The sequence below is a fragment of the Plectropomus leopardus genome, chromosome 15 (genome assembly GCF_008729295.1).
Source record: "Plectropomus leopardus isolate mb chromosome 15, YSFRI_Pleo_2.0, whole genome shotgun sequence".
In the NCBI taxonomy this organism is placed as follows: domain Eukaryota; kingdom Metazoa; phylum Chordata; class Actinopteri; order Perciformes; family Serranidae; genus Plectropomus; species Plectropomus leopardus.
The window spans coordinates 9,888,838-9,909,386 of NC_056477.1; the positions used below are offsets into that span (position 1 = coordinate 9,888,838).

The following is a 20,549-nucleotide window of genomic DNA, read 5'->3' on the forward strand; positions in this document are numbered from 1 at the left end:
CATCATTGTGGCTTCTGTCATGTGCCTGCAGCTCAGCCAATGTGACATATCTTGCACTGAGCAGACGATTGTGGGTCACAATAACTGGAAAAGTATTCTGGCTTGCATACTGCAAAATGCGAGCGGATGCAGTAGGACAGCTCGGTATTTTTGGCATACTGCATTTGACATTCTATATATTGGGACAGACTAAATCTTTTTTCTGGTATACTTAATATAATCGGTACTGAGATGCAGTGTTATTTTTCTGATTTGAAGATTTTGAATACATTACAAAAAATGATGGGACAAAAAAAGCGTTGGTCATGTGGAGCACTGGAGATTTACAAGCCCCTAGGTCGCCTTAAATATGAATTTGACTTAATTGAACAATTCACACGTGCTATTCCTTTGGGTCGTGACAAAGAAAGAGAGGAAAGGCAGGATGGGGAAAGGTAGGAGAAAGAGATGATATAACACTTGTGAACTTGAACAACTCTCTCCCTAAAATAGAAACTGGAGAAGCCAGACTCTAATCTGTGATGCTCGGCTGAATTCACAGCCTTGAGGTGATCCGTGGACACAGGAGATTAAGAGGTTTGTGGACTCGCATGTGCAAACCTGAAAAGAGCTTCCATATTATACTAACTGTGCCACAAGTTTTGAACCAGAAAAAATATACTCATGTGTTTGACACAAACTGTCCCAAAGCACATCATCAGTAAGACCAGCGGCATGTCTCTTAATGGAATATGCATGTAGTACACGTTCTGCAATTGTGCAGTTTTTTCTGCATTAATAATCGCAAACTGGGAAATATTTCCGACATGAACCATCAAATTTTCATGATGTCCTCTGCAGCATCAAGCACCCTGCAGACTCAACAGAGTCCTAACTTTTTTTTTTGCAGTTATTCTTCATCTTGTACCTCTGAACATATGGTGAGGCAGAGATGTAGTGAGGACTCAAGTGACTGGCCTGAATGAAAAGCAAACGGAAAATTCATTTAGAAGAAAGCCCCAGGCTGAGCGAGCAATATATCACATTTATAATGAATGATTATGAATGTCGAAGTTTTGGGGTTTCAAATTTCTTAAGAAGTAGGTTTTTTTAAAAAAAAAAAAGTGAGGATAAGAACAGTACATAAAATCCTGTGGTTCTGCGATCCAGTGCTGCTTTTAACTTCTTCTGCGTGAACATTTTTTAGCTGAGAAGATGTCATGGTTGGCGTTGGATGTGTGTAAATCCATTTTCCTCCATCACCGGCTCCCTATTTGCTTACACTGGCATAATGAATCATTAATTCACTGCTGTCACATGCAGCCCACAGTCACTCTGAGCAGAATTAACTCTTGATCCAGCAGAGCAGAGAGGGAACAAAGAAGTGCAGGAGCATGAGCCTCTTTATATTTGTTTCACTCCACACAGCGAACTATGGCTCCATTTATGTGTTGACAGGATGGGTGTTTTCTAATAAGGCTGTTACGCTGCACCCTCTGATGCGTGTTGTTTTGATTGTGTTTTGCATTTTTAAAATTTTATTGTCACTCATTATTCCCCGACCTCCTGTTTGTCTGTGCTGCAGGTATTTTCAGACTTTGAACAACAGATGATTTTCTGTTCCACAGTGGGTGATAGAGCATTGCTGTAGGTGCTAATTTGTTTTTTTTTCCTTTTTAAATAATGTACCCTCTCAAACCATAAACAGGCTCTGTGTTATAGGATAGCGGCTACCAACCAGTGGTACTTGTGCCCAAGGGGATATTTCTGCAGTAGCCAAGGGAAATGTGGAAGCATTGTAGCGTAACTCAATTAATTGGAAAAAAAGGGAGAGAAATTACAAAAAAACATCCATAATATAACACGTGACTGCAACGTCTTTTAGAGTGCATGAAAACCAGGAAAGAGGACTTTGTGGAAGGTGAAAAGAGCATGGCTTAAAAAGTTCACTTTGCAGAAAGTGCCGGCTTCTATTTGTAAACAGTGTCAACGGTGAAAGTGAAAGCCAACTTCAGAGTCACTCTCATTTTGGAACAAGCTTTGTGCATTTGCCATTCTGCCTTGCTAACACTGATATTGGTGTCTTTAAGGAACATTTAGTCCACATGTTAGTGTCCCCTGCAGGATAAACTGTGATAACTTATGAGATCCCTTAACCTTTTCTCTAGCACCATCATCAGGTCAAAATAAAAATGTATATTTTGGTTTATAACCACATACTGTACCTGCAGAACTAACTTAATTTCATTGTTGTTGATATTTAATGCTATTTAATGTTTGGATGATAACATGCTTAAAGGTAAACTATGCATGAATCATTTGTTACTGTTTGTAAACAATATTGCCAGCAAAAATGAAAGCAACCAATCAGCAACCTTCAAGGCTAAAAAATAAAGCCAACACGCAAGTGCCAAAACTGCAGTTCCTTGAATGGCCACTTGAGGCTGACTCCAAAACAGAGTAAATCCCCACAGACCCCCATGTAAAAATAGCCAACTTTACAACAAAAATAAACATGTTTACAGCCTGGTACAAAAAAAAAAAGATTTTGGTCTTTGTAGCTTCTTTCAACAGTCATGACAACTGTATGAGCAATGAATTATTTTATAACTTACTCATTTACATTTTATTGAGGCTCAGAGTTACACATATTTAAGGTAGGGACCGCTTTGAATGACAGACTGTCTGCAAGGCGTTGCTACTGTCTGTGAGTCAGATGCACGCCTAGCTACTTCAGAAGTCCAACCTCTCGTCCAAATATGTTCACTTCTGATTCCCAAAAAACAAGGCAGCACTGGCCAAAGCACCAAACTTGCAGCTTCAAAATGGTGTTCCAAAAACCAGTGGGTGATGTCATGGTAGCTACGTTAATTATTTATAGTCTATGAAGCCAACCCCAGATTTACTCTCATTTTGGAGTTTTTCTGCATTTTTTGTGGCTTCCTCTTGATGATTCCTTCTGCAGTCTGGCAACTGGTCACCACCTTTTTATAAAGTCCTTTACTCCACCTTCATGATGTGCCCAGGAACACCCTGGAAAATATAGGCAGATGTCAGAGTCCTTGCGGCAAACAAGCTAAGCTAAATTTGATGAAAAGGTAATAAATATGTTAATGGACCAGCACCAGTCACACACACACACACACACACACAAACACACTTACTTCTAGTGGATCAGAAGTGAAGTTTTGTATCCTGCATAGTATATCTTGATGGTAATGGTTAAATGTCCTATTGCCACCCCAATTACGATAAGCAATTCAACTGTATGAAAAACTTCCAACAATATTCACCTTTATAAAATCAAGTATTAATTTAAGTTTTCAAATGAACACACTAAGAACAGTAGGACTGGTGTCTATAAAGGGGTAGTTTACCTAAAAGTTTGGAAACAAAAACTACAGAAGAAGCATTTTAGTCGAATAGATGAGACACTGTCAATAACTTAAATGAAAGTGTCTCTCTGATGATGTAAAGTGTTTTAATTAATCTAGATTGCAATTCCAAAATCTCCCATTAATACCCTGTTACTTTGGAGACATTAGCATGTACCTCAGCATCATCTCTTCACTGGATAATAAATTGTGCCTCACAGATAAGGACGTTGGCATCCCACCGGACAATGACGCAGCTGCAAATGAAATAAATCATAGACTGAAAGATAAACCCTGTAATTCTGTTAAAGGAACTCAAGATACCCCAAATAACTTCCAGCTCTCTGCTGATATTTTTAAACTCATCTGTGGGCTCCCGAGTGCAACGTTAAAGTTAATGTTGCTTCTGTTGCAGCAACATGTTTTCGAAATAGAGAAAGTGTACAATTTCCGAAGATTACTGCAGGTAGCCATGTATTCTCAAAACGTATTCCTTGGTTTTATTTTCAGCAGCTGCAGGGCTCAGATTTAAAATCCTTTTCTCTTTTTCATTTCTGTTTTCCCTTCAGTGGTCACGAGGAGAAACTGTTTGCAGTAAGACTGGTTAGCTGCTGCTGCTCATCTCTCTTTTTGTCACCTCCTGCGGCAGGGGCCCTTCAGCTGTCATAAGTTTGGTTTACTGCAGCTTTTTGCAAAAAAGTGAAGGCTACCTGTTGTCTCCTTCAACACTGGTGTGAGACGGCACACTGCTCTGTATCTGATGGTAGCGTTACGTGCCAGAGTCCTTTAGTTTTCAGTATAACTCCGAAGTTGTGTGTTTTTTCAACATGTTTTTGCTTGTGGTTCTTCTATTATTAATGGGTTCTCTCCCTGCACAATCTCAGATCTCTTCTCCATTATTGCTCATTTTCCAATATGCGATCTCGGTGGAGATCCTGGGTCTGCACTGACTGTTTATGACTTACTGTTTGTGCAGCATTAGAAGGTCAAACTGGACAAATAACTTGTGAAAAGGCAAACAAAAGATGTTGTTCCCATGATTTCTAAGAGCGTGTTTTCACAACGTTGGTAAATGTATAATTCCCTCTGAAGCGATTGCTTGAAAACACAAACACTTTTCAGCATTATGCATGTCGAATTATGGCCGCAGTATATTAAAAAAAACCCCAGTGAGCCTCACCGAAGGGTGAGAAAAGACTGTCTTCATCTGTATGTTTGTTTGTATGAGACATACAGAGTGCTCTGATTAGGGAGCCTGAGCTTTCTAAGTTTGTTCTCCTGATGTCGTTAGCGTCGACCTTTTGCCTACTTTTTGCTCCTTTTTTTGGACGTCAGAGTCCACAGGAAGTATTTCATGACTATTAGTAGATGAAGGATAGAAATAGCTTTTGCCTGATGGAAGACCATCTTTATTTGCAAACCACGAATATTCTTTTGTTGGTACTGGCTCTGAGACAATGCAGTTAAATTCCTTTGTGCATGAATAATTGTTGTCGCTCTTTTTGGGACAATGTAATACAGCCTTCTGTATTTTCTCATTCTTTCAAGTCTCAGCCGGTCCTGAGCTAAATGAAATTGTAATGGAGAGCAGTGTTCGGGAGTCGTGTTCTCCCATTTCTGATGACCGATGACAGGAGCGAGATGAAGGCCCAAATGTAAAAAGCCGTGCCTCTGCTTCGCTTCCTTCCCACCTTCTCTCCTCTTTCCTCCCACCTCACCTAAGCTGCAGTGCATCTTGTTACAGTCATGAAAGAATGCAGGGGGGTCTGCCAGTCCTGTTCATACACTCAGCACACAGATGCAAAGACACATATTCCACCTCCTCTTCCTGTCATGCCCTCCATCCTCCTACTTTATCACAATCCCACTCTTCTTTCCACCTTGTTTCTAAGGTACAATACACTTCACGGGGGGAGAAAACAACCCACGCAGTTTTGGCTGAGTGCGCACGCTAAGAGCTTTGAGCTTTTCTGAATTCTTTTATGCCACTTTATGGTGTTTGTAGTGATGAAGTCCCGGATGATGGCTAGCTAAATGAGCTGAGGAATTTCCCTCTGTGCAGCAAGGATACACATCATTTATCAAGCAAGCTGCCTTCAATTATCAATCAAACACAATGCTAACCATTAACATGAACTTCAATAAAAAGCTTGTTTGTACACCAGCTGGGTATCACACATTCGGAGCAGCTCATAAACAGAAATTAGGCTGTGCTTTGGTCATCTTGCTACCAGATGCAGAGGTGGTTTGACTGATTTTTTAAAATTCTTTTTCAAGATTAGTCTCCCTGCAACAGATTTCATCTTAAATTGTGCTCTTTTTGTTTGTGTTGCTCAGTTTGTGGTCCCATTTGTCCTAAGAGTTGCATTTATTCCCCCCCTCCCCCGTGTCGTTCGCACCTCCGTGATTTCCGCCTCCTCTTATGCTGTCAGCTTGCATTCAAACTAGCTCTAATTGAGTTTTTGGACAGCCGGCCCGCTCTCAAACGCTCCACGAGAGATAAAAGAAATTTAGCATTACGACATCAAAGCTGCGCCCCCACAACGCTCACCCCATTCCACTTCCACACTCACCAAAACATGATGAGATCAAATGAGCATCTAAGGTCAGTGTAGCTCCGAAGGGTTAATGATGTGGAGACCGCGCTCTGATTTTTAATTCACACTCTGGGCAAATAACTACCCTCAACCTATTCAAGTCCCATCCTTCCACTGATGGCTCATGCACTTTGCACTCTGCGAACAACCTGTTTATTTAAAGCACTTTATATGAATAGATTTGACTGTAATTTGATGTGGCGTGCCTCAGATCTGTCTGACACCTCATCGGGATCAATAGGCTGTTAATAGCTGGAGACATGCGGTTAGACGGCACATCTCAATTCAACTGTGACATGAAGTATCCTATAGTACAGAGACTTTTTTGAAGTTGTAGGTAATTCACAGTGAGGAGGCACAATCCTGAGAGCTTTTCACCAAGGTCCAAATTCTGTATTTCACATTTTTTATATAGCTCTCTTAATGTAATTCCTTAAAGAGTGTATAATGACAGCTATGCCTTTTAGTTGGACAGAGAAAATTATGCAGCTATATTAAACCCTGACACCATCAGCCTCTACATTTTAGTTCTCTGCTCAGAGAGTGAAGGGGAGGTATTTTGAGTTTGTTGCCGTACCCTCATACAGTATATAAGGATTTATATGAAGCTCTCATATCCTGTCCTACAAGACAGATTGTAATCTAGTGACCCCAACTGAGTGAAGTCAACTAGATTAACACAGGGAAGTGTGTGTGTGTGTGTGTGTGTGTTTTCCTGCCCCAATTCAACACAGTAAATTCATTAATACGGCCATGTGTCATTTTCCCTGATAACAAAAGGTTTTTATCTGAGTGGCCATTCAGAGGTAGATGTTATATCAACCCTGCAGGTATTACAGGGTATTTCACGGGTCATTGGGCACACAATAAGCTATTTTCAATGGTGGTATCAGTTGTATCACAGGGTCATTGTTGCCAAAGCCATAACCATCTTGTGTAACTGTGCTAAAAGAGCAGACCTAGACATAAAGGCCAGACAGAATTCAAAGTAACCTGTGTGGAATTTTGACCATTTCCTTCACAAAGCTGATTTTTTGCATATTTTATACCAAGCATTGTCTAAATCCATGTTTGCCAGTCTTCCTTGCTTTTGTTGCTGCATCTTTACCTGTTAGCAGCACTAGCTGTCAGTCAGTGGAGTAGCGAAAAATTTGTCTGCTACAAATTTGCATGCTCCAGGGAATCTATTTTATTTATTCATTTATTTTATTTAGAGTTGAGCCATTTTCTGTGTCAGTAAGTTTTTTTGGGACAGCTCAGTTTCAGATGCCAGTGTTTCCCACATGTTCATTTATTTGTGTTGGGCAGCCACGGTTAAAACATCTGTCGCCATGTAATAACCTTATATCTTTTGAGCTCCACCGTTCATTAGGAGCTCCTTAGTAATATATATACTGTTAGGTTATTGATGACTATGGAGTTCAGAGTGTACTCTGGTATCAAATGGAGCAGTAGACGTGGTGAAAGTGAAACTTAACCAAAACTAAAAGTTAGCTCTTACTTGCCTCTGAGGCAGCTAATCCACTCATCCAGAGCTGAGCCGATCGAGTGTTTCGCCTGCGAATTTAAAGAAAAGACACTGGATGATAAAAAAGGGACATGGCGACATAAGATTTAAAGAAAGAAAAAAGGGAAAAAGTTTTTGAACAGCAAACTGTTTTGAATGGTTTTACTGATAGAAATAATCAGCCAAAATTCTTAGTCGTTAAAGCTTAAGAGGTTAATTAGTAAATTAGTAACATCCATAGCATCTATATACATGTGCATATTACAAACAAATTGGGGAGCTTGTTGAAAATATCTGTTCCAGTACTAGGAGTGGTCACAAACTCTGTAGTGTACCATTTAAGTTACTTTCCATCCTTACAAACACTTAAATAAAAATCTGCAGTAGTACAAGCTCTATTTGTTTGTGTTTGGTCTGTGCTGTCATCCAGAAGCTAAATCCTTAATTTTTTTGACCATATTAATTCTGGCTAAATCCACATATGCCACTTGAGGATTTATCTTGATAATGATGAAGAACAGCTTCCAACAGCATTAATATCTTTGATTTAGTTGCTGTCTAGAGTTAGTATTTATTAAAAGATGTGTCAGTGTGAGAGTGTGTTGCATGTTTCTTTTGAATTTTGGTGGCAGGGTGACCCACGTGTTTATATTTGGATCACAGATTGTGCCTTTGAAGAGCTCGGCAACTGTCTGGTGCTTATTGAGTTTTTTGTGAGGTCAGTAGGACCCGTTGTGCTGTCAATGTTGAGGTCTGAAAACAAAGATTGAATAAATCTTGAATCTGTCTTAAAATTGGCTGTGACAGCGGAGATATTGTCTCTGCGCGGAACTCTTTAGAATGATGTCTTTTAACAAATGTGAGGGGCAAGAACGCTTTGCTTTTGGCAAACTTTCAAGGCCTCTGTGTTTTTTCTTGTGTCTTGTTTCTTGGAAAGATTACATAAGAATACATAGAAATTGACAGTGTTACAGATCGTTTTCAATGTGTCTGACTTGAAGCAGATAGATTTTGTTTCAGTGTGTTACTGACAGATCTGAATGTCACAGTTAAAGTAAAAACTCATCTGTGTTCATCCAAATAACACATTTAGAAGTTTTTCCCTATGAAAAAATCCATGCCCTGAAAGGCTTCGGTGTAACTGCACACCGTTGTATGCGTGGATCTGTGATTATGCAAATTAGCCCCGCCCCTCAGCTGCTCGCCTGTAGCTTGAGCTTACCTACTTAGCTTCAACTCTCCAACAAACCAACAAACCTCTGCTTGTAAACTGCAATAGATAACAGGAGCCTTCAGCTTGACTATGTCATCAAACAGCGATTAATGTGTTGCTTTTAGATAAACCTTGTCTCTGATCACCAGCTCTGACAAGTCGTAGTGAAACTTAGCCAGCAAAATATGGCTGCTCCTCTGATATAGGTGTCATAGTGATATGTGTAGGGCTGCTGATCAAGTGTTGGTATTTGAAGAGTTGGGAGTGATACAATATAAATCTGTGTTCATTGATTTTAACGTGGAAATCGCTTTATTCTGCTCTAAGCTTTTATATTCATGTGTCATAGGTTTTTTTTTCTGGCCTTAACTGTATTTCAGACGGCGCACTCTCGCTCCCTCTGTCTCATTTCTATCTTCACCCCTCATCTCTTTCCTTCCTTTACACCCTCCTGGGCTTCATAGTGGCTGCTTCTCTTCCATCTGTTTCCCAATCAATTTGTTCTCATTTCCTGCCAATTGGTTCACCTCCATGGGCTAAGGCTCATTTAACAGGAAGCATCTCATGTTGAGCTCATCAGCTGTAGTTATGGTGATCAGTCCGTGAACCTCTCGGCGTCACAGAAGCTTGCCTGGAGTTTGGCCATTTGATTGAAGTTTTGGATATAGCCTCTTTACTAGACCGCTGGGGAGTGTATGTGTGTATGTGTCTGTGTGTGTGTGGCAGTGTTTTAGCAGATGGCTCATAGATTTCCTCATTTAACAACGTGATCGTATAATGAAGAAAACATTGTGTCTGTGCTCAGGTTGCTGTCAAAGTGTCTGTGGGTTATTGATGTAGGAGCATGGTTTCTGTTAGGGTGATGCACACATGCACAATTTATTTGATATGTGAGCTGAAAGTCATGTACAGAATGTAATCTGCATACAGAGCTCTGTCATTTTAACTGCAGAATCGCGTGTTACTGTTTGCAAAAAAACAAACCATCCTCCCAGTACAGCAAATAATACTCTTCATTACTTTATTGCCACTTTGTTAAACACTATATAATCTGTCACCATCATCATGCATTTGCTTAAGACTGGCACCAACACGGCGCCTATCTAATCTCTATAAACAGTAATGTCTCACCCATACTGTATTTATCACCCATATTTCTCTTTCTGTTAGAGCTGCTGTCCTTTACTGAGCCCTATTCTTGAATTCATGTGGTTCTCTGACTACAACAGAAGGCTTACAGGAAAAAAGTGTCCTCACTGATTTGCCAGAAGGATATATTTTTGTTTTTTTTTCTCTGAGATGTTAAAGCAAGCTCTAGCTGGCGGGGTGGTGATCAAGGGAAAGCAGAATGGTCTTGCTGCTGGTCGGTGAGTTGCACTTGCCTCTCTCCAATTTTACACAGGCTTCAGACACTGAAGAAAAATAAGTGGACTGTTGGCAGTCTGGTTAAGGTCCTACTTGGGTTAAGCTGTTTCAGGCCTCTTTGATAGCCTGCAATTGAGTTTCCCAGCTGACATGCATAAACCTATTAACAGAATATCCCTTTCCACCTTTATGGCTGGGAAGGCCGGTTAGTGAAATATTTTTCCACTGAGCGATAGGTGTAACTGCAGTGTGCCTCCTCTGCTTTACAGTGGCTTGTGTAGAGACTGTTATTACCCCCGCACATCATTACATATTTAAAGTGCATCTGAAAATATTAAAAATTAGACCAGAGATGTCTTTATTTAAGTCAGGTATCCTGGTAAATGTAGAAAATGACATCCACACTCTTCAACAAGGGCTCTGCCTTCCATAGGACAGTCACGTTCAAAGTCAGGCCCTCAGATTGATTTTAAACATCTTGTCTTGTCTTTCAAAATATAGTATATGATAAACACAATATTGGTTAATCAAAAACTAATGACTAACTAAAAAACAACCTGTTTGGTTGTTTGTTGCCTCTTTAGAAATGTTGATATGATGAAATGTACAAGTGTAACATATCCACGGTTAACAGAAACATACACTGCCAACATTTTCTTCAAACCAAGTGTGGCTGACATTGAAGCCCCTCCCTTTTTATTAAGGTGTTTAGTGTATAAGTGAGAATACTGTCTTCTTTATCAAAAATCAGGAAAATCTAAATGTGGTTTTAATCACACTAGATCCACACAATACAGAGCTGTGATGTCTGTCTGCTGCGTGAAGTAGCCGGCCTTATCAGTGGGAGCAGATGGAGAGTGTCCAAGTGAGAGGCTCAGTCTGGCTCCATGCATGTCATAACTAAGAGGATGACCCTGGCTGAATCTCAGCTGCGGTTCAACCATAGGAAACTCACACTCTCTGTCCTCTTCTTACTGTCTCCCTGTATGTCTCTGTCTTTTCACCTCTCTGTCTCAAACACACACAAACTGCTTTGCTCCTACACATTCCTGTATGCAGAGTTACAGCTGGAGACAATATACACTCCTCCGCACCATCACTTCATCAAAAAAAGCGATTTGTAAGGCACTGAGGCACAGAGGCTCTCATAAAGCCCTTACAAGCAGGTGATCAGATACTAAGTTCTTTAAGGCATTACCATGGTTGGGTGAAGTATCTGCTGCAAGGTTGACGTGTTTGATAGTTTGTATCAGAAGCAGTAAACATTCTTCGTCTTTTGGCAAACAGTCAATGAAGTTTGAGCCTCATTTTTATTATGCTTTAACAGGACTTGCAGCTCCTAAATCAACCCGACACTGGGTATTTGAGTCATATAACATAAATTCCAAAAGACATTAATCAAGAGCAGTTTTTCTGTGTAGTTCTCGCTTTGCTGCACTCACAGGGCAGGATAAACAGTCAGGGAAAGGTGATATCAACGTAATTTTCGGCCAATAAATTTGAAGAGCTTTGCCAGTAGATTTATATTGGACCATAGCTGGGTGAGATAAGAGGCTCTGTTTAAGAGGAATAGAGAAGTTGGACTGTGAGGGAAAGTGTCGTGAGATTTGCAGTGTTTAATCTGCACCGTCCAACCTATCATGTTTTAGTTGTTGGGCTTTAGACTCCTGTGTGCCTCGTGTAATCCGCAGGAAGTGACCAGGTGGTTCTTTTCACCACAAGTTTTAGTGTTGCATAATGCATGCAGAGGTTCAGCAGCTCTTTGTAAGTTCATAGTTGAACCACTTATAACAGAAGTGCTGACTAAGTGGGCATGTATGCATCACAACTCAAACGGTCTGCACCATGCAAACACCCAGTAACTAGCAGCACTGTTACGTAGATAACTCAGTCAAACAACTTGATTTAATTAAATGCTGTTTAAACCTTTAAAATTACACTTCACAAAAGTAACACAACGCAACTCAAATAACAAAACACGAATGTTTTCATAATGACCTAATAACAGCAGGCTTAATTAGCATAATCACATATTTCCCACTCATTCGTAACTGTAGAAAAACAACAGAAGCACATATATTTTTCCATGTGTGCATATATTAAAGGAACTAAGTAACACCTTCATTTAAGAATTAAGAAGTACAATATAGTGCCCCCCCCCAAAAAAAACTATAATATAAGAAAGTTTTACTAAAGCGTGGGATGCTGCAGTGAGTTCCTGTTTACATAGTTGATTGCTTTTGATTGGATGGTGCTACACATTGCACACTGACACTTTCCCCGAAATACCACACTTGGATGCCATTTATTATGCTAAACTTTTTAAGAGTTTTTAGTATGTCTGAAATCTTAGCATGGAGTGAATTATACAGTGCATAAATAACATACTGTTTCCAGTGAAATATTGCAATATACAATCACTGGATACTATGCAGGCATAAATATCCCACGATGCCATTTGGTAGACAACATCATTCATAACAGCAACCAGCAACAAAGGCAGCACTGTAACCTCAGTACATAATAAATACCTCTCTAGTGGTATAAAAAAAAAAAGTTTGTGAGTCTCCTGGATAATGTGCAATTTGTGAAACACTATATGAAGTATTTGGGTAGTAGTAATAGTACAGATGGTCGATATTTTGGATAATCATTAAGTTTTGTTATTGGTACAACATTGTTTTGTTAGCCATGCTAGTGGAGTGGCTGAAGGGAAGTCGATCGGTCACTCCATCACTTTGATCCAGATTAAAATATCTCAAAACTATTTTTATAGTGTGTTGGTACACACATTATATAAACATTATACCTGCTAAACATTTGCCTTTTAGCATGCTGATATTAGTATTCAGCTAATTCAAGCATTTTCTGGTGATGAAAATACTTATGACACAACGTCACGAGTTCTCTTATAGTTAGCATTTTCTGACAGCCGAAATAACATTACTACTACAGACGTGATTTTTTTTTTATTTTAAAAAAGACAAAAACTCCTGCTTGCAGATGCTTGTAGAGCTAATATTGGCACAGGTCACCTTGGTTATGCTTCTACAACTGGCAAGAACCCTCTAAGGCAATGGCAAGGTAATTACAGCTCAGTGTGTCTATAACTGCTGGTTATATACACCATGGTATGATGATACTATAGTACATGTATTGAGTATGTACTACATAATATGCAAATTGTGACCAGTTAAGACATTTCTGGTGTCTGTGCAAGACAATTGAAATCCCAAAATCTGAACATGAAACCAAATGTGTGTTGTCCAGAGCAACATCTGCTGCCTCCAAACCCACAAATACAACTTTTTTTTTTTTTCAGAACAGGGAACTTTTGCATCATATTGTGATTTGACCTTGTGTCCCCTAGATGTACTGTGGCTGGATGCATGTAACAAAAGTTTGCTGATTAAACATTAGTTTCTTTTTTATATTCCTCACAGTTGCATTTTAAAACGAGGACTTAATTCGCTATGAGACTGAGAGCTAAAGCTTATATAATTACTTGACCTTTTATCAGTTACTTTAAAGGAATGACCTCCACATGTACTGTATGAAACATTTTCTGTTTCAGATCGGTAATGAGCTATTGTACATCCACATTCACCCTCTATCTGGATAATTACCATTTCACATTATTGTGGGAAAAGCCCCCTCATTCATCAGGTTTTTCATGCAAATTGAGAATTGAGATCAAGTATGGTTGCAGTTTCTAAGTGGAAACTCAAAAATGGTAATTGTCTCGTTTAGTCCTCTTTATGGCTCACTTGAAAACGCCCCTGCAGACTCAGCTAAAATGTGGAGCAGATAGGCCGAGTGAGGCCATCTGTATTAGGATGAAGCACTCCATCTTGTTAGAGCGCCTTTTACACAATGCAGGAAAACAGTTGTGGATTTTTATTTAAATTAGTCTCATGCAGCCAGGGAAAATGTCAGTGTTACTAAAAAAATATATGTCATTGCAAAGAGTATCATCCTCGCCCCAAAATGTCATGCAGCTTCCCATTAGAAGAGAAATGTTTCCTCGATTGACCTTTGAGGTGTAATTTGTAAGTGTAACACGAAAGGGAGAGTAGCATGCTCATTTGTTTCACAACACTGGAGGCGTTTGTGAATTGTTTGAATATCAGCGCCGAGCCTTTGCCCTGACCATCCTCCACTCTGTCACCCTATTTCATTTACCCATCCAATTGAGCTACGACTTCCATTTTTAATAAATGCTTTTTCAGTCTGGGAACTGCTCCATTACTTTTGATTATTTTTAATGGCAAGCTCATTTTTGTGGTACATTCATATTTGTCTCTTAAGACTTGAAGACTGTTTTAATGAGCTCTCATAAGGTCTGCTTCCTTAGCCCCTGGCTAGATCCAGCTATGTGCAGCAGGCAACTCTACTAGACCAAGACTATATAAGGCATGAACACTTTCCTAGACATGAAGACATGCCATTCTTCCCTTTGACAGATATTATCCAGTGGGGAATGGTAGCAACAGTACTTGAGTAGATCCTTGATTAAAACGTATTGCATAAAGGAAGGTTTTAACACTGCTGCAGATGGAGAGGTAGATTACTGAGAGCAATATGAGCTGTTTGGCAGCAACACATGAAAAGATATATAAATTAGTGCTGACTAAAGACTCTTGGCTCTACTTTGAGAGACAAATTGTATAGTTTTTAGAGAGAAAGAGCAGTCATTTTGCTTAAACTGTGACATAGTGTTGTGGTCTCTCCCACCTGTTGAAGCTTGTCCTCGATTTCAAATGCTAGAAAATGTCAGTGAGCTATAGGTGTACCACTTCCCAATTTGGACACATCCTCCTTAACTCACTTTTCCCTCTCGTTCTCCCTCTGCCCTCTTGCTCCCTGTCTGCCTCACAGACGCCATGATTGGGCCAGAGGAGGACAATCCCACACCCCCCGTACACAGCATGGACACCAAAAGGCACGCTGCTGAAAGGTGACCTCCAGACACTTCACCTCCCCAAAACATTTGGTGAGTTAAGAGTCACAGTATCCCTTGTATTCACAAATTACACCTCCTGTCAACGTTTGACAGGATTTGCAGCTCCAAGTCATTTACTAATGTTCATGTAAGACATTTTAAATAAGGTACACTAAAACAGAACGCATTATCTTGTCTCTTTTTCTTGGCTTTTATCATTGCTTCCTAAAATACGAAGTTCAATGTAGAATTAATTTATTTTCCCCCCTGAAGCATCGATCCACTCATCCATGCTTAAAAACTGACATTTTCCCCTTTGACCCAAGTGGCAATAACCCTTCAAAGGAAAAAGAAACCTAATCGTTTTTACTTCATTAAGGGTATGTCTTTTGCTTTAATGACCAACTAGTATTTTATTTAAAATAGCCTTCAGTGGGATCAATAAACCTTTGCATATGTGTGTTTGTGTGTGAAAGCATGTGTGTGATAAAGATACTGTGATGGGTAACGATCAGTCATTGAAGCCTCAAACTGGCTCTGTGTGTGTTTGTGTTACATAATGACACGTCTGACTTTGTTATGGTAGAAAGGTACTAACTGCAGTCATTTACCAAATGTGCTCCATATCTGTTCTAAGAGGGTGATCAAAAGCCAGTGCTTCAACTAGAAATATGACCCCATTAACAACTGTTTTCATATTGTCTTGAAGAGTGAGGATGGTATTATTCTTTTTTTTTCATTGTCAGGAAAAGACTAAACAACAATATCATTAACATCACTTTTGAACATCTCTGAGTACTTTCTAAAATCCGTGCTAGGCGCCCTGCTCTCCGCCCCAACTCAATTTGTTCCTACTGTGGAATTAAATTGAAAAAAAAAAGCTCACAAATACATTGTTATTATATTTACAAGGGTTCATTCATTTCCTAAATCATCTGGGCACTGTAGTTTTTTGGTCAACTTCAGTCAGACAAGAGTTAATGTTGTATTTGTTGGGAACCATTTTCAGCTGCAGATTTACATGCACTTGTTTTGTTCATGGGCTTTGCTGAAAATAAGAAAAATATCTTCTACAAAGGGGCTCTTTGTGAAATTCAGAGCGTATGAGTTGTCTGTTCGGGGTTCGCAGCATGAGGATTGCTGAGCTGGCAGCTAGAAGTTAACAGTGCCAACTCAGTTAACAGTACGAAACAACAGCAATAGTGCTGACAGAGTTAACAGTGTTAACCAGAGAAATCTGGAGGGTGGCCGCTACGTCTCTATGATGACACCAACCCGATATTTGCTGTAGCTACTGTAAGAGCACAGTGCAAAGTGGCTTCAGTGAGCTAGGCAGTGGAATTTGCACACAGGGACTCACATGCATGTGTGACTGGACTGTAGAACCACAACAAACCACAGTGAAGCTCGAATTACAGCACACATAGCGGTAACATGACATCTCTGCTCATTACTCCACTATATCTTTACAGAACAAATAGTGGTTTTGCTGCGATTTTTAGGCTCTGAATGTCACATACAGACCGCTTAAACGAATGTCATTTTGACAATAAATAGCAGCATTTCTATACAATTACAAGTTAATTCTACTCTTCAGCGACATTCCAGTCCTGTGGCCCTCCAGCTGTGATGGAGCCATATCAGGTAAACATTTAGGGTCAGACTTCCTAAGGAGAAGCATTCAGTGGTTTTCAGTAGAGAGCCGCACACACCTGAGAACGTATACATGGCCATACGGCAGCAAGTACACCATTACTCCACTGTATCTTTACAGTTTAATCTTTAAGAAATCTTATCTTTATCTTTATAGAATAACGGATTGCTGCCATATTAATGCTCTGACTGTTCCATAAAATATCCTTAAATTTGTTAATCTAAAAATAATTAAATAAATATAAAAACAGTGTCTTATCTACGAAGCCAGTGCAAACCATTAGATTGTAAGCACCCATGCGAAAATGTTTATAAATCATATTTGATCCTAATTTGGGTGCACATTCCCAGCAGTTTGTTATTAGCATAAGTGAAGGCCCTTATAGGGAAGCAGTCCTGAGTGGTGGGTGCAATCCACCATCTGTAACTTATTACCTGTGGAAACTAATAATCAGCGCACACACAAGACCGAGAAAAACAAACAAACACGATAATGATAATAGCCTTACGACAAGAGCCACAAAACACCACACTACTATCACTACTTCTGCTAATAATAGTGTGATGTGTAATAATGTGCAATGTCATTAGGGGCCCAGAGAAATGGAGAGCTGTGTTGCATGAACACAACATCTGTGTGGTTTGATTTCAAATAAGAACCTTAGAAATGTTGCTGAAGGCACTGTGTAAGCACAGCAGGGTGAAGACAGGCAGCTCCTCGGCAACTGAAATGAACACGTGTTTTCTCTCCAATTCTGAGGGCCAGAATTGGAGAGGCTGGGATTTTGGTTGTATGGCCTAAATTGCCACTTGTGACCTGGCAGCAGACATACCCGCAACCAGGTGCTGTGTTGCCGTGATTTACTGCCTAGTGTGCCAAAACCCTTGCAGCACATGCAAAGGGCTGATTGCAACTGGGGTAAACACATGATGACCAAAAAAATAGTGACTCTAGTAGAGGATTTTATGCTTTCATTGTGTAGGTTATGCTTTATTTGTTCATCCATGACCCAAAACATCTGGTTTATGAGTGGTCCTGACAAATAAAAAGTGCTTGCACTCTATGTAATCTTTGTTTTCTGAATGAAAACAAATGGTGAGAATAATGAAGCTATAACCTTGTTAAAAAGTAATAAAATTCACCCCCTTAGCAAAAAAGACATATGGCTGATTTTGTGTGATAGCACTATCTACACATTGCTTCATGCTGCAAGGCTCGTTCTGTGATAAAATAGTACCTTCAACTCCTCTGAAAAGTTACTATGAGATGTAGTAGCCTTTGGCGAGATGGCGTCTTTATGGAAATTAGGATTGCACTGTAGCAATGATTGATAGCAGACTGGCATTCATATGAGAGTAGAGAACCTCCGGCTATAATCAATGCAATCTCTGTAAGTGAAACTAACACAAAAAACATTAAAATCAAACAAACATCAAACAAATAATAATTTGTATTAACTGGCCAAAGGCAAGGCTCATTTGTCATGGAAGAAAATAATGCATATGCACAGTGTAAATGATGTTAGTCCACACAGAGTTCAGTGGGTTTACGGTTTGTGTAGCTGTGAGTGTGTTTTAACAGGACCGGGTAAAAGCACTCGGGCGATGGATAGAATTCAGTCAGCGTGCATTTAATTTGTGTTTTGCAGTAAGTGGAGGAACAGACGTGGTTATACAAGAGATGTGGACGAGCACATTTGGGCGTGTGAGTGTAGGAAGGCACAGATAAACCATTTCTGTCACCTCATTTCTTTCAATATGATTACCTGTCCGAAGTAATGTGTTTGTCCTACGCTTCTTCTACAGATAAGATCTGTTTCAGCTGTTGGTTACACTGTCAGATTTTATGGACTTTCACAATGTTAAGTGGCAGATTATAATCACTGATTTCAGGTTTGAAATGCTTTGAGGAATTTTGTTTTGGGGATTTTTTTCAACACAGGAACATATTGATATTCCAGAAACTTTAGGGCATGTTCCTCAAGGTAAATTTATTCATATAGCACATTTCTTACCCATAGTGCTTTACAGATGAGACCGGCCAAGTCATTTCATTGTAGCCCAATCACAAAGCTCGCCTCAAAGAGCTATACCAAAACTGATTTACATTAAAGTTCAAGTTTTTATAAAACACAATATCACAAACAACAACTTCCCTCAATTTTTTTGTGTGTGTGTGTGCGTGTGTGCAGAAGGCCATGGGTTTAATTCTAAAATGCGGCCCTTTGCTGCATGTCTCTCCCCCTTTTATGCTCAAAAATAGAAAACTTAATTTAGGCTTAGACTTTAGGACTTATGGGCAGATTGATCTGCAATCATCTCTCCTGACAATTAGAGGAGAAATGTGGTCTTGGACCTTGGCTGATACTGATGTTTGGCCCAGGCTCTGTTAGTGTGAGAGGTTTACAGGTCAAGTCTTAAGCCTCCCAAGCGGCTTGCAGGGTCATCAGGGTCACCCTGATAATTTCAAACATGTTTGATTTTTAGGATTTCAAATCTGGATGATTACAGTTATGATTGTGTCAGTACGTATCAGCTGTTGGTGTTTCCAAGCAATGGTATACATTTAGCTCCAAAGGCTAATGTTAGGCGGTACACTGCAGTTGACAGATATAAACACTCACAGTTATAACTGCACCTCCAGTTCTTGCTGAAGAACACAAACCCTGGTTGTCTCACCAACCATTTTCTTATCCAGATTTGTCTAGCCTCTGCTTTAGTTTTTTTTATCACTGCATAGCATTAACATTACAGCAAGTTGTCGCACTCCATCAGTCTTTGTTTTATTTATATTTCCCTCTCCATGTGATCATGTGAGGTGGTGCATTCGTGCTCACTGTGACACAATAATCTTACCCTCTAGTGTGTTATGCACCATTATTTACAGATGTTGTAGTGTGTGCATGAAAGTTTCTCCAGTTTCAAAAACGCTTCAGATTTTGAAACTCCACTCAGTGTGAGCCTGGCTTGACCTGCACGTCCTGCAGATATCATTCTGTGGCCATTTAAAGAAATCTTTAAGTTGTATAAGGCTGAAGAAACTCTTTTTGCTTATCTCTGTAGGCAAGACTTAGATGTTGAAATGTTGTAAATTATTCATAACTACATACAGTGTTTGCATTTACTGTAGTTTTCAGCCCAAAACTCCAATATTCTGTGAGTCTCTGTCAGAATCTGTCAGCTGTTAGTGGCTGAATATCATAACCATGTCTGTCTAAACTGATGTGAGGAGTGTTTGTGAAAACAAAAGGTGAATTATAGCGAGGAATACCAGTCCAGTGGGACTTCATTAGGCAGCAGGGTTCTGCAATATGGCACTTCAAACATTTTAAAACCCATTAAGCATTCAGCTGCATTTCTCAGGGGCTCATACTTACTCATACATACTTGTAATTACAGAGTAATCCTTGACTAAGTTTGGAAATCTCTGATCTAACAAGTCCATTAAAACACACACACACACACACACACACACTGTGTTTGTATTTTGATGAAACTATAGCAGGATTATGGATATTTAAAACACTGCAATGATGTTTTCAGTCCCCCTAAAAACTCGTCAGCTGTGCCAAATTAGTATTTCAGCCTGCATTAATAGTTTTGCAATTTCAGCTAAACATAAGCGGTTGTTAATGATGTGTGTTTTCTAGGAAAGCACTTATCATTTGCTTTTGTCCCAAATCCTGATTTAAATCATTAAAAATGTAGTAAATGTCAAAACCAGAGTGACTATCTTGTATATACATAACACAGAAGCACACTGAATACTAAATTCGGGTTACCCTGAAATTAGTAATACAGCTTAGATGGAATCATTTTGTTCAACACTTTATTTCAACATGTTTACCCAACATATTTTTGCTCTAACTCAACACTTTTTCATCACAGATTTTCTAACAGATATTTCATATAGTGCGTA

The 20,549-nt window shown here is 39.5% G+C and overlaps 1 protein-coding gene across 3 annotated transcripts in view; it reads left to right on the forward strand.

The window, feature by feature from the left end:
* chrm3a (cholinergic receptor, muscarinic 3a) overlaps positions 1–20,549 on the forward strand; it is a 108,616-nt gene that overhangs the window by 28,028 nt on the left and 60,039 nt on the right. For 2 of the 3 annotated variants that reach the window (XM_042502807.1, XM_042502806.1), the window contains one exon: positions 14,914–15,028. The exons of the other annotated variant lie outside the window; for it this stretch is intronic. The gene's annotated coding sequence lies outside the window, so the exon portion shown is untranslated. The remainder of the gene's footprint in view (positions 1–14,913; positions 15,029–20,549) is intronic. 3 annotated transcript variants of the gene reach the window in all.